This window comes from Scylla paramamosain, chromosome 27, assembly GCF_035594125.1.
Source record: "Scylla paramamosain isolate STU-SP2022 chromosome 27, ASM3559412v1, whole genome shotgun sequence".
Lineage (NCBI taxonomy): Eukaryota > Metazoa > Arthropoda > Malacostraca > Decapoda > Portunidae > Scylla > Scylla paramamosain.
This window is the reverse complement of record NC_087177.1, coordinates 19305260-19315259: the sequence shown is the minus strand read 5'-3', so window position 1 is coordinate 19315259 and position 10000 is coordinate 19305260.

Here is a 10000-nt window from a genome sequence, read left to right as displayed (position 1 = left end):
TCTCTCTCTCTCTCTTCTCTCTCTCTCTCTCTCTCTCTCTCTCTCTCTCTCTCTCTCTCTCTCTCTCTCTCTCTCTCTCTCTCTCTCTCTCTCTCTCTCTCTCTCTCTCTCTCCTCTCTCTCCCTCTCTCTCTCTCTCTCTCTCTCTCTCTCTCTCTCTTACACACACACACACACACACACACACACACACACACACACACACACACAGACACACACACACACACACACACACACACACACCAGGCAGCTCCTTGACAGTCGCCCAAGACCTACTCAATTACAGTCATGATGCTGAAGCCCAAGGCAGCTGTTGTCCCTTCCCAGCACTACTAATAACTCAACGCAGAGATCAAGGGAAATGCTACACATATTGAAATTAGTCGCACGAGCAAGCAATCTTCTGGTCGGGTAATCTGTGAGTATTAACTTTACGTAATTATGATACATCAGAGATTACTAAAAGACATTCCCACATTAACATAATTTAACGCACAAGTATCTGTTCACATAACAATACAAATTGGCTCTCCTTAACGCCACATCCACGGTAACAGGTATCCGTAATGTCTGCGTTCCTAAAAGAAAACAAAGAACTTTACTTGTGAAAGACACAATACATATACGCAGAAGCATACAGAATGATAGATAAGTACATACATATAAGAAAAGATAGACAGACAGAGACATTAAGTGGACGTTCCTAGAAGCAAACAGAAGACTATTCACGAGTCACAGGGACGGTACGCACGGAAACAGGCAGAGTGAAAGACAGACACACAAAGATAGTTAAAATAAACACAGTTAAAAAACACAGTCACAATAGGTGGATACTCCTTATCAAAAAAAAAAAAAAAAAAAAAAGGAGTAATATTCACCAGTCAGATGATAAACAGCCATGAAGACAGACTGGAGTGGTTAAATATGTAAACACATATGAGAAAATAAACAGAGACAATAAAAAAAAAAATCAAACTGATGAAAAACTACACCTCCTTTGTTTAAGCGCGTCTTGTTGGCCATTAAGGAAGAGAGAGGACATGAAAGTGAGAGAATACGTACGTTCAGTGCTGCCTCGCCGCCTCGCAGTGGCTGTCAGCTGTGAGGGGGCGACACTCCAGACTGTGTCAGGACGAGGTTATTATGTTACGCTGCAGGACAGCTGGCGAGAGCTCAAAACGCTCCTCCACGACATGCACGTACATGCTTAACAAGGAAAGCACACACACACACACACACACACACACACACACACACACACACACACACACACACACACACACACACACACACATGACACGAAGTAATGATGATAACATTGTAATAATGATCTGAAGGAGGACGACGTTAGAAGCACAAGAAGACCAGGTAGCAAAAAACAGTCTTGTCTCGCAGCTACACTATTTGCTTCAGTAGATCACTCAATTCAGCAGATCTATGATTGAATGACATGTGAACGCTAAGTGGCAAACGTGACAAATCTTTTATACTATTTTTATAACAAGCTGGTGATGTTTGGCTAACCAAATGACTGCTTTCACGTGTGTGGATTTCCATTAGTGTCCCGGCTTGTACTGACGTGTTGTACTTCTTAGGCTGCGCGAACACCAAACTGCAATAGTCAGACAGTGCGGGAGTTGATAAGATTTAGTACACAATAACGACTCCATCTACTGTGTGCCGTATCTAACACTGATTTTACATTAATGGTCTGGGTCTGTAGTGAGTGCTGGTTATGCTAAGTTTTCACTTAATCACTTAATGCATAGTATCATTTGAGTCTCTTTTTCTATTTTTTTTTTTTTTTCAGGAATGGAAAGACAACTAAGATTGATCTGTTTCTCTCTTATGTAATAACCTAAATAGTAAATATGAAGCTAACGAAACAGTATTCATATATCTTTACTTTCATACGTTTCTCCACCTGGAACCTTCATTTTTTACTTCTGACTAGATGGTATACAACCGTTTGCGTTAATTGCATTATCTATATAATTTCATTTTTCATTTGGATTCGTCTTAGTTTTAAGAAAGGTTGGGCATCTCTTTTATCAACACCTTCTCTTAGGTTATTTACTCATACTATTTGTTTTCTGACAGATAGAAATTCTAGTTGTTTAGTTTGAACAGGAACACCATTTCCGAAGTTTATAGAAAGCACTTATGGGAGGATTTTAATTCTCTGTTCATCCTTATGTAAATCGATAATAGCGAGATTTCGGGGCATCATTACATCATTACAGAGCCCTGATTGTATGTTAGTTATGAATTTTGTTTTCGTAGAAAAGTTTGAATTTCAGAAATAGGCGGTAAAGTAATTCCATCTATCAGGCTTAGATGTCTTGGATATCAGTAAGTTTGGTATCATTAAGTATGATAGAGGCACTACACTTGTCCAGGCAGTCAGCTCTACATAACAAGTGAGAGTGTTAAGAATGATAGAGAACCACCGAGTCAACAGCGTGATCGCTCGTCACCAAAGCGACTGTCTTTATTTCAATAAACACAATTTTGATATAGAAGGCAACGGACCATCTAAAGCTTTATTTGTTCTTTTCCCACAAAAAAAAAAAAATACAAAATGAAATATATATACACGTATAAAAACTTAGCCATAATTGCAAATACAAAATCTGATTTACGCAATTGCGGGGTGAGAGTGAAAACAATATGGAGCTGATGACTCCAACGCAAACAACTTTGATTACATATCATAATGTATGAATTATGTGGATACATAATAACTACACACAGCAGCTTAATGAGTGAGCGTGAGGATGGACAGACGGGGCGTGTATTTCAGTGAGGCTGTGCGTGAACGCGAGGCCCGCTACACACACAGACCGACGGACAGACGAGAGAGAGAGAGAGAGAGAGAGAGAGAGAGGAGAGAGAGAGAGAGAGAGAGAGAGAGAGAGAGAGAGAGAGAGAGAGAGAGAGACAGAGTGGATATTGACAAGAAGTAATTTTCACATTATAGCTCCGCCCTGAACAGCCAATCGCCCTCTAAGTCGTAAGTACAGAATCACGGAGCCATCAATGTGAACAGCGAATACTGGAAATCAGGCTGGACGTGTCTCGCCTCCTGTGGAGACAATGCAAACATACATAGTCTTTCCGATCACCAGTCAAGTAATAAAGTAACATACGTTCTCCCCCAAACTCTTTTACTTTAAATTACCCTAGGATTCAGGTACCTCGACTATTTTTTCTTTTCAACTCCCAGTCCATGTTGCAACCGCCAAGATGATGAAATAAATTGTCGTCCGTTTTTCGTTTCACGTGGCTGCTTTTTTTAATCTACGTGTGTGTGTGTGTGTGTGTGTGTGTGTGTGTGTGTGTGTGTGTGTGTGTGTGTGTGTGTGTGTGTGTGTGTGTGTGTGTGTGTGTGTGTGTGTGCGTGTGTTGAAAGTAATTGTTAGTCTTTCCCTAAAAATGGAAGAGAGAGAGAGAGAGAGAGAGAGAGAGAGAGAGAGAGAGAGAGAGAGAGAGAGAGAGAGAGAGAGAGAGAGAGTGTGTGTGGAGAGAGAGAGAGTGTGTGTGTGGTCAAACACACATACGCACAAACACACAAAAATACGAAATTTGTTTTTCCATATAGATCAATTTAGTTTAGCCAACGTTTTGTCCGTCACGTGATCGCCGCTTGGGAATCCCGACAGGCTATTCGCTATGCATGAAGTATTTTCAGGGCTATTTCATTTTATTGACTATGTATTTTAGTGTTCCATGCACACGTCAATATGTGCTGATTATCGTGTCATGGAATGCTCTCCTACTTTTTATCATGATTGTTCTACGCTCCTGTACCGAGGATGATTGACGTGCTAATGAAATGAAACTAAAACGAATACGCGATTGCAGGGATACTGTGTATACTTTGACAAAATGGAATGGTAAAAAAAAAAGGACTTTTTCGAAAACAGTTTTAGTAATACGTGTGGTGCATCCTGACCCGTTGATGCGCCTGTAATGTCTCTGCCAAGACCTCTACGGAGTCCTTGGGCTGGAGACGAGGCCTTTGTGTGTGTTTCCCCTGCACACCAGTTAAAACAATTACTAACGACTCTCGGCGATTCCCCCTTGGCCATTTATTTTGTCATGATAAAAAATAGTGAATATTAGATAAGGCTGCCAGCCACGACCACCCAAGGACTCTGGGTCCGCTGGATCCGCTGAGAAAGAAACCTGGCGGAGAGTAGGAGCTTCACGTTAACACGCCATTTTTATAAACAACGAGGACAGTCATGGCACAATTTACATCCCCAAGACAACCGCAAGAGTCGTCGCGTGACCCACGCCAGACTGCTAGTGTCCGCTCGCCCGGTAACATATGGCGCAGCCGAGCTAAAAGCTTCGCTGTAATTTTTGGTGAGGCCATTACTACTTCCTGAGCACGACACCACCTCAAGGTGTGGCGCTGGCCAGGCGGTGGGGATGGCAGTTAGTGTGTGTGAGTGTGTGTGTGACAGAGAGAGAGAGAGAGAGAGAGAGAGAGAGAGAGAGAGAGAGAGAGAGAGAGAGAGAGAGAGAGAGAGAGAGAGAGAGAGAGAGAGAGAGAGAGAGAGAGAGAGAGAGAGAGAGAGAGAGAGAGAGAGAGAGAGAGAGAGAGAGAGAGAGAGTTAGGGGGAGGGAGAGGGGCGGGCTGGCAGAACAGACAGACATACGAACAGACAGACAGACTGATAGACAAACATAGACAAACAAAAAAGCTACCTGGCTGACAGACTGACTAACCGACTGATCAATTAAGTAAATGCTTGAGGAGGAACAGATTGACGGACAGACGCACGGCCAGCGAGACGCGTGTACGACGTAACTATCTGAACAAAAACTCCATGAATCTCCTGAACGTTCTTTACCCAAGATGACAAGACGTCAGCTCCGCGTCGCAGGTCACAACGCACACTCCTGCCTCTCTTTGGTGTGGACGAGGCGGAGGGTGAGGCAGGAGACACAATGAGGGAAGGTGAGGGGCTGGCGAAGGACAGCCTCACAAAGCTCGGCATTTACGAGACTTTGATGAGGAAACTTGTTGTGTTAGTCTGATTTGGTCCGATCACCAGTCAAGTAATAACGTAAAATACGTTGTTTATTGATGATCACAGCAATATACATAAAAAGGCTTAAAAGGCACGAATATTTTTCTCTTAGTGCTCAGCGTATAGTGTGAAGTTTGCTATGTTCGTCCAGCGACACCTCCGATTTAATGCAATATATTTCTTTTTATTAGTCATGATCTTTCTCAAAGTGCAGGATAAGGAAGCATCGAGCACCGAGTGACCTTCGACGACAACAGAGAATACTGAGCTCCAGCTTGTAAAAAGAACAGCACATACGCTTATCGAGATCACGCCTGAAGAAATAAAGAAGGCAAACTAAACACTGTATAATTTCTTCTTCTGAAATACATATTCTGTTGCAGGTTAAAATTGTTTCATCTAAGCACACACTTTATTGCTGTTGTTGTTGTTGTTGTTGTTGTTGTTGTTGTTATCAATGTTATTATTATCTCTAATGGGGATGGAGGCCAAGAAAGTGACTAAGGTTTTATGAGTCTCTCTTCACCTTCACACTGAATGTGCTGCAGAATATGTGCATTATTGTTTAGTATGTAATGTTATTATTATTTTTTTTTATTGTTGTTGAATGTGTAGCATTTTATTATGGAAAATAGATGTTGAAATTTGACAATCAATAATATATGTTGCTCTTTGTAGCTTATTGTATTAACAAAATAGTGTACCATTCTATATAACATTATTGGGATAATATTACATGCTCCATTATTAGTAAATGATTACTAAACGAAATTTCGCCATAAAATCACTTGACAATTACGATTACTATAGAACACTGCTGCTCAAAATTAATGTCATTACTATACATCACGAAATTATACGAATACTATGCAAAATTATTTTACGAAACTATTAATATACGATTACTGTATAAACGAATAGACAAATAAATAAACAAATAAATAAATAAATACATAAATAAATAAATAATAAACAGAAAAAGAGATATAAGAAGAAAGAATTGGAAGATTTGGTCAGGGGAGATTCGGCCGTAGTCAGGATTGGCCAGGGGAGATTCGGTCGTCGTCAGGATTGGCCAGGAGAGGTTCAGTCGTTGTCAAGATTGGCCAGGGGAGATTTGGCCGTTGTCAGGGTTGTCCATTAGAGATTCAGTCGTCATCAGGATTGGCCAGGGGAGATTTGGCCATCACCAGGGTTGTCCATTAGAGATTCAGTCATCATCAGAATTGGCCAAGGGAGATTTCACCGTCGCCAAGATTGTTCATTAGAGATTCAGTTGTCGTCAGGATTGGCCAGGGAAGGTTCAGTCATCTCAGGATTGGCCGTCGCCAGGATTGTCCATTAGAGATTCAGTCGTCGTCAGGATTAGCCAGGGGAGATTTGGCCGTGGCCAGGGTTGTCTGTTAGATATTCAGTCGTCATCAGGATTGGCCAGGAGAGGTTCAGTCGTCGTCAGGATTGGCCAGGGGAGATTTGGCCGTCGCCAGGATTATCCATTAGAGATTCAGTCGTCGTCAGGATTGGCCAGGGGAGATTTGGCCATTGTCAGGGTTGTCCATTAAAAATTTGGTCGTCGTCAGGATTGGCCAGGGGAGATTTGGCCATGGCCAGGGTTGTCTATTAGAGATTCAGTCGCCGTCAGGATTGGCCAGGGGAGATTTGGCCATCGCCAGGGTTGTCCATTAGAGATTCAGTCATCGTCAGGATTGGCCAGGGGAGATTTGGCCGTCGCCAGGGTTGTCCATTAGAGATTCAGTAGTTGACAGGATTGGCCAGGGGAGATTTGGCCGTCTCCAGGGTTGTCCATTAGAGATTCAGTAGTTGACAGGATTGGCCAGGGGAGATTTGGCCATCGCCAGGGTTGTCCATTAGAGATTTAGTTGTCATCAGGATTGGCCAGGGGAGATTTGGGCGTTGCCAGGGTTGTCCATTAGAGATTCAGTTGTCATCAGGATTGGCCAGGGGAGATTTGGCCGTTGCCAGGATTGTCCATTAAAGATTCGGTCGTCGTCAGGATTGGCCAGGGGAGATTTGGCCGTCGCCAGGATTGTCCATTAGAGATTCAGTCATCGTCAGGAATGGAGAAGGGAGATTTGGCCGTCTCCAGGGTTGTCCATTAGATATTCAGTCGTCTTCAGGATTGGCCAGGGGAGATTTGGCCGTTGCCAGGGTTGTTCATTAGAGATTCAGCCTTTGTCAGGATTGGCCAGGGGAGATTTGGCCATCGCCAGGGTTGTCCATTAGAGATTCAGTCATCGTCAGGATTGGCCATGGGAGATTTGGCCGTCGCCAGGGTTGTCCATTAGATATTCAGTCGTCGTCAAGATTGGCCAGGGGAGATTTGGCCGTGGCCAGGGTTGTCCATTAGAGATTCAGTCGTCGTCAGGATTGGCCATGGGAGATTTGGCCGTCGCCAGGGTTGTCCATTAGAGATTCAGTCGTCGTCAGGATTGGCCAGGGGAGATTTGGCCGTCGCCAGGGTTGTCCATTAGATATTCAGTCGTCGTCAGGATTGGCCAGGGGAGAGGGAGATTTGGCCGTTGCCAGGGTTGTCCATTAGATATTCAGTCGTCGACAGGATTGGCCAGGGGAGATTTAGCCATCGCCAGTGTTGTCCATTAGAGATTCAGTTGTCATCAGGATTGGCCAGGGGAGATTTGTCCGTTGCCAGGGTTGTCCGTTAGATATTCAGTCGTCGTCAGGATTGGCCAGGGGAGATTTGGCCATCGCCAGGGTTGTCCATTAGAGATTCAGTTGTCATCAGGATTGGCCAGGGGAGATTTGGCCGTTGCCAGGGTTGTCCATTAGAGATTCAATAGTTGACAGGATTGGCCAGGGGAGATTTGGCCGTTGCCAGGGTTGTCATTAGAGATTCAATCGTCGTCAGGATATGCCAGGGGAGATTTGGCCGTGGCCAGGGTTGTCCATTAGATATTCAGTCGTCGTCAGGATTGGCCAGGGGAGATTTGGCCATCGCCAGGGTTGTCCATTAGAGATTCAGTCGTCGTCAGGATTGGCCAGGGGAGACTTGGCCATCGCCAGGGTTGTCCATTAGAGATTCAGTTGTCATCAGGATTGGCCAGGGGAGATTTGTCTGTTGCCAGGGTTGTCCATTAGATATTCAGTCGTCGTCAGGATTGGCCAGGGGAGATTTGGCCATCGCCAGGGTTGTCCATTAGAGATTCAGTTGTCATCAGGATTGGCCAGGGGAGATTTGGCCGTTGCCAGGGTTGTCCATTACAGATTCGGTCGTTGTCAGGATTAGCCAGGGGAGATTTGGCCGTTGCCAGGGTTGTCCATTAGAGATTCAGTCGTCGTCAGGATTGGCCAGGGGAGATTTGGCCGTTGCCAGGGTTGTCCATTAGATATTCAGTCGTCATCAGGATTGGCCAGGGGAGATTTGGCCGTTGCCAGGGTTGTCCATTAGAGATTCAGTTGTCATCAGGATTGGCCAGGGGAGATTTGGCCATCGCCAGGGTTGTTCATTAGAGTTTCGGTCGTCGTTAGGATTGGCCAGGAGAGGTACAGTCGTCATCAGGGTTGGCCAGGAAAGATTTGGCCGTCGCAAGGATTGTCCATTAGAGATTCAGTAGTCGTCACGATTTGCCAGGAGAGATTTGACCTTGCGTGATTCGGTCGCCATCAGGATTGGCCAAGGAATCGTCAGGATTGGCCAGGGGAAATATCACTAGGATAGGTCATGTCACGTCAGTTGTCTCAGCCAATGGGTTCTGTTTGTTTCATCATCAGGAACAGTCCGAAGGAGTCGTCTTCTTCGAACTGCCCCACAATAAAGTGGACAGCGGAGGGTTCCTCACCGTATAGTTCGCCAACGACGAACTGAACGACGAGCGATTCTCCATCGTAATATTCTCCAGTGTAATATTCGCCTAGATGATATTCGCCAGTGGGAGACTGGCCATTAATCTCAGGCATAGGAATTTTGGCCAATGGTGCTTTGGCCATAGGAACCCTCTGGGCAGGGTGCTCCAGCACGAGCAAGCCTCTGTGCTGCTTTTCGTTTGGCGGCCCACCGCCGAGCCTGCTCCCGGCCCCACCGGGCGGCTTCGGCCCGGCACCGAGCCACTCGTTCTTGTACCTTAGTGTGTTGCACATTGCTGTAATCAAATTTCTCGCTGTATAGAACCATTTTCAATCTCAATTATTTTATTTAATCATGATTTGACCAGGTGTAGGATGCGTTACTCCAATCACTAAAGAAAGGAATGAAGGTTACTCGTGTGTGCTGAGCAACCCTTAAAGTTCGTGTAAGGGTCTGTTACTCACTTCCCGCTGCTTCTCCGCACCAAATTAGGGAAGCTTTTAGTACACACGATACAATGCATTACTGATGCAGGAATAAGCCATTGCGCGCACCTTACAAGATGACGTGCGTTACATACTTTTTGCATGTTGGAGGAGAGAGAGAGAGAGAGAGAGAGAGAGAGAGAGAGAGAGAGAGAGATGAGAAAAAAGAGAGCCTCAAATGTCCCCGAGGCTTTGAAATAAATCGAACTTGTTGGGTGGTAAAAAATTTAACATGGATCAGTAAACAAATCCGTATGCTGATCCTGAATATCAAGTCAAAACCATCCATTGACAAATGACAGGAAGCATTTGGCACGCAGCCCCTGAAGAACGCTCAGGAAGGTCCCTTTTCTTTACGAGTATTGTGTGTGTGTGGTTACGGTGCCCGCCAGACCACAAGCCGCTACACAGGCGGTTCACATAATGTGGTGGCGAGGGTCAAGTGAGGCGTTTGCGCCGCAGACGTCCTATACTGTCACTATAAACAGTATCTACAGTTATTGAAGTGTAGAATATGTGTAGAATATGTGCAATACCTTCCTCCTCCTCTTCCTCCTCCTCCTCCTCCTCCTCCTCTTCCTCCTCCTCCTCTTTCTCCTCCTCTTCTTTTTTTCTTTTTTTCTCCTTTTCCTCATCTTCATCTCCCATCGT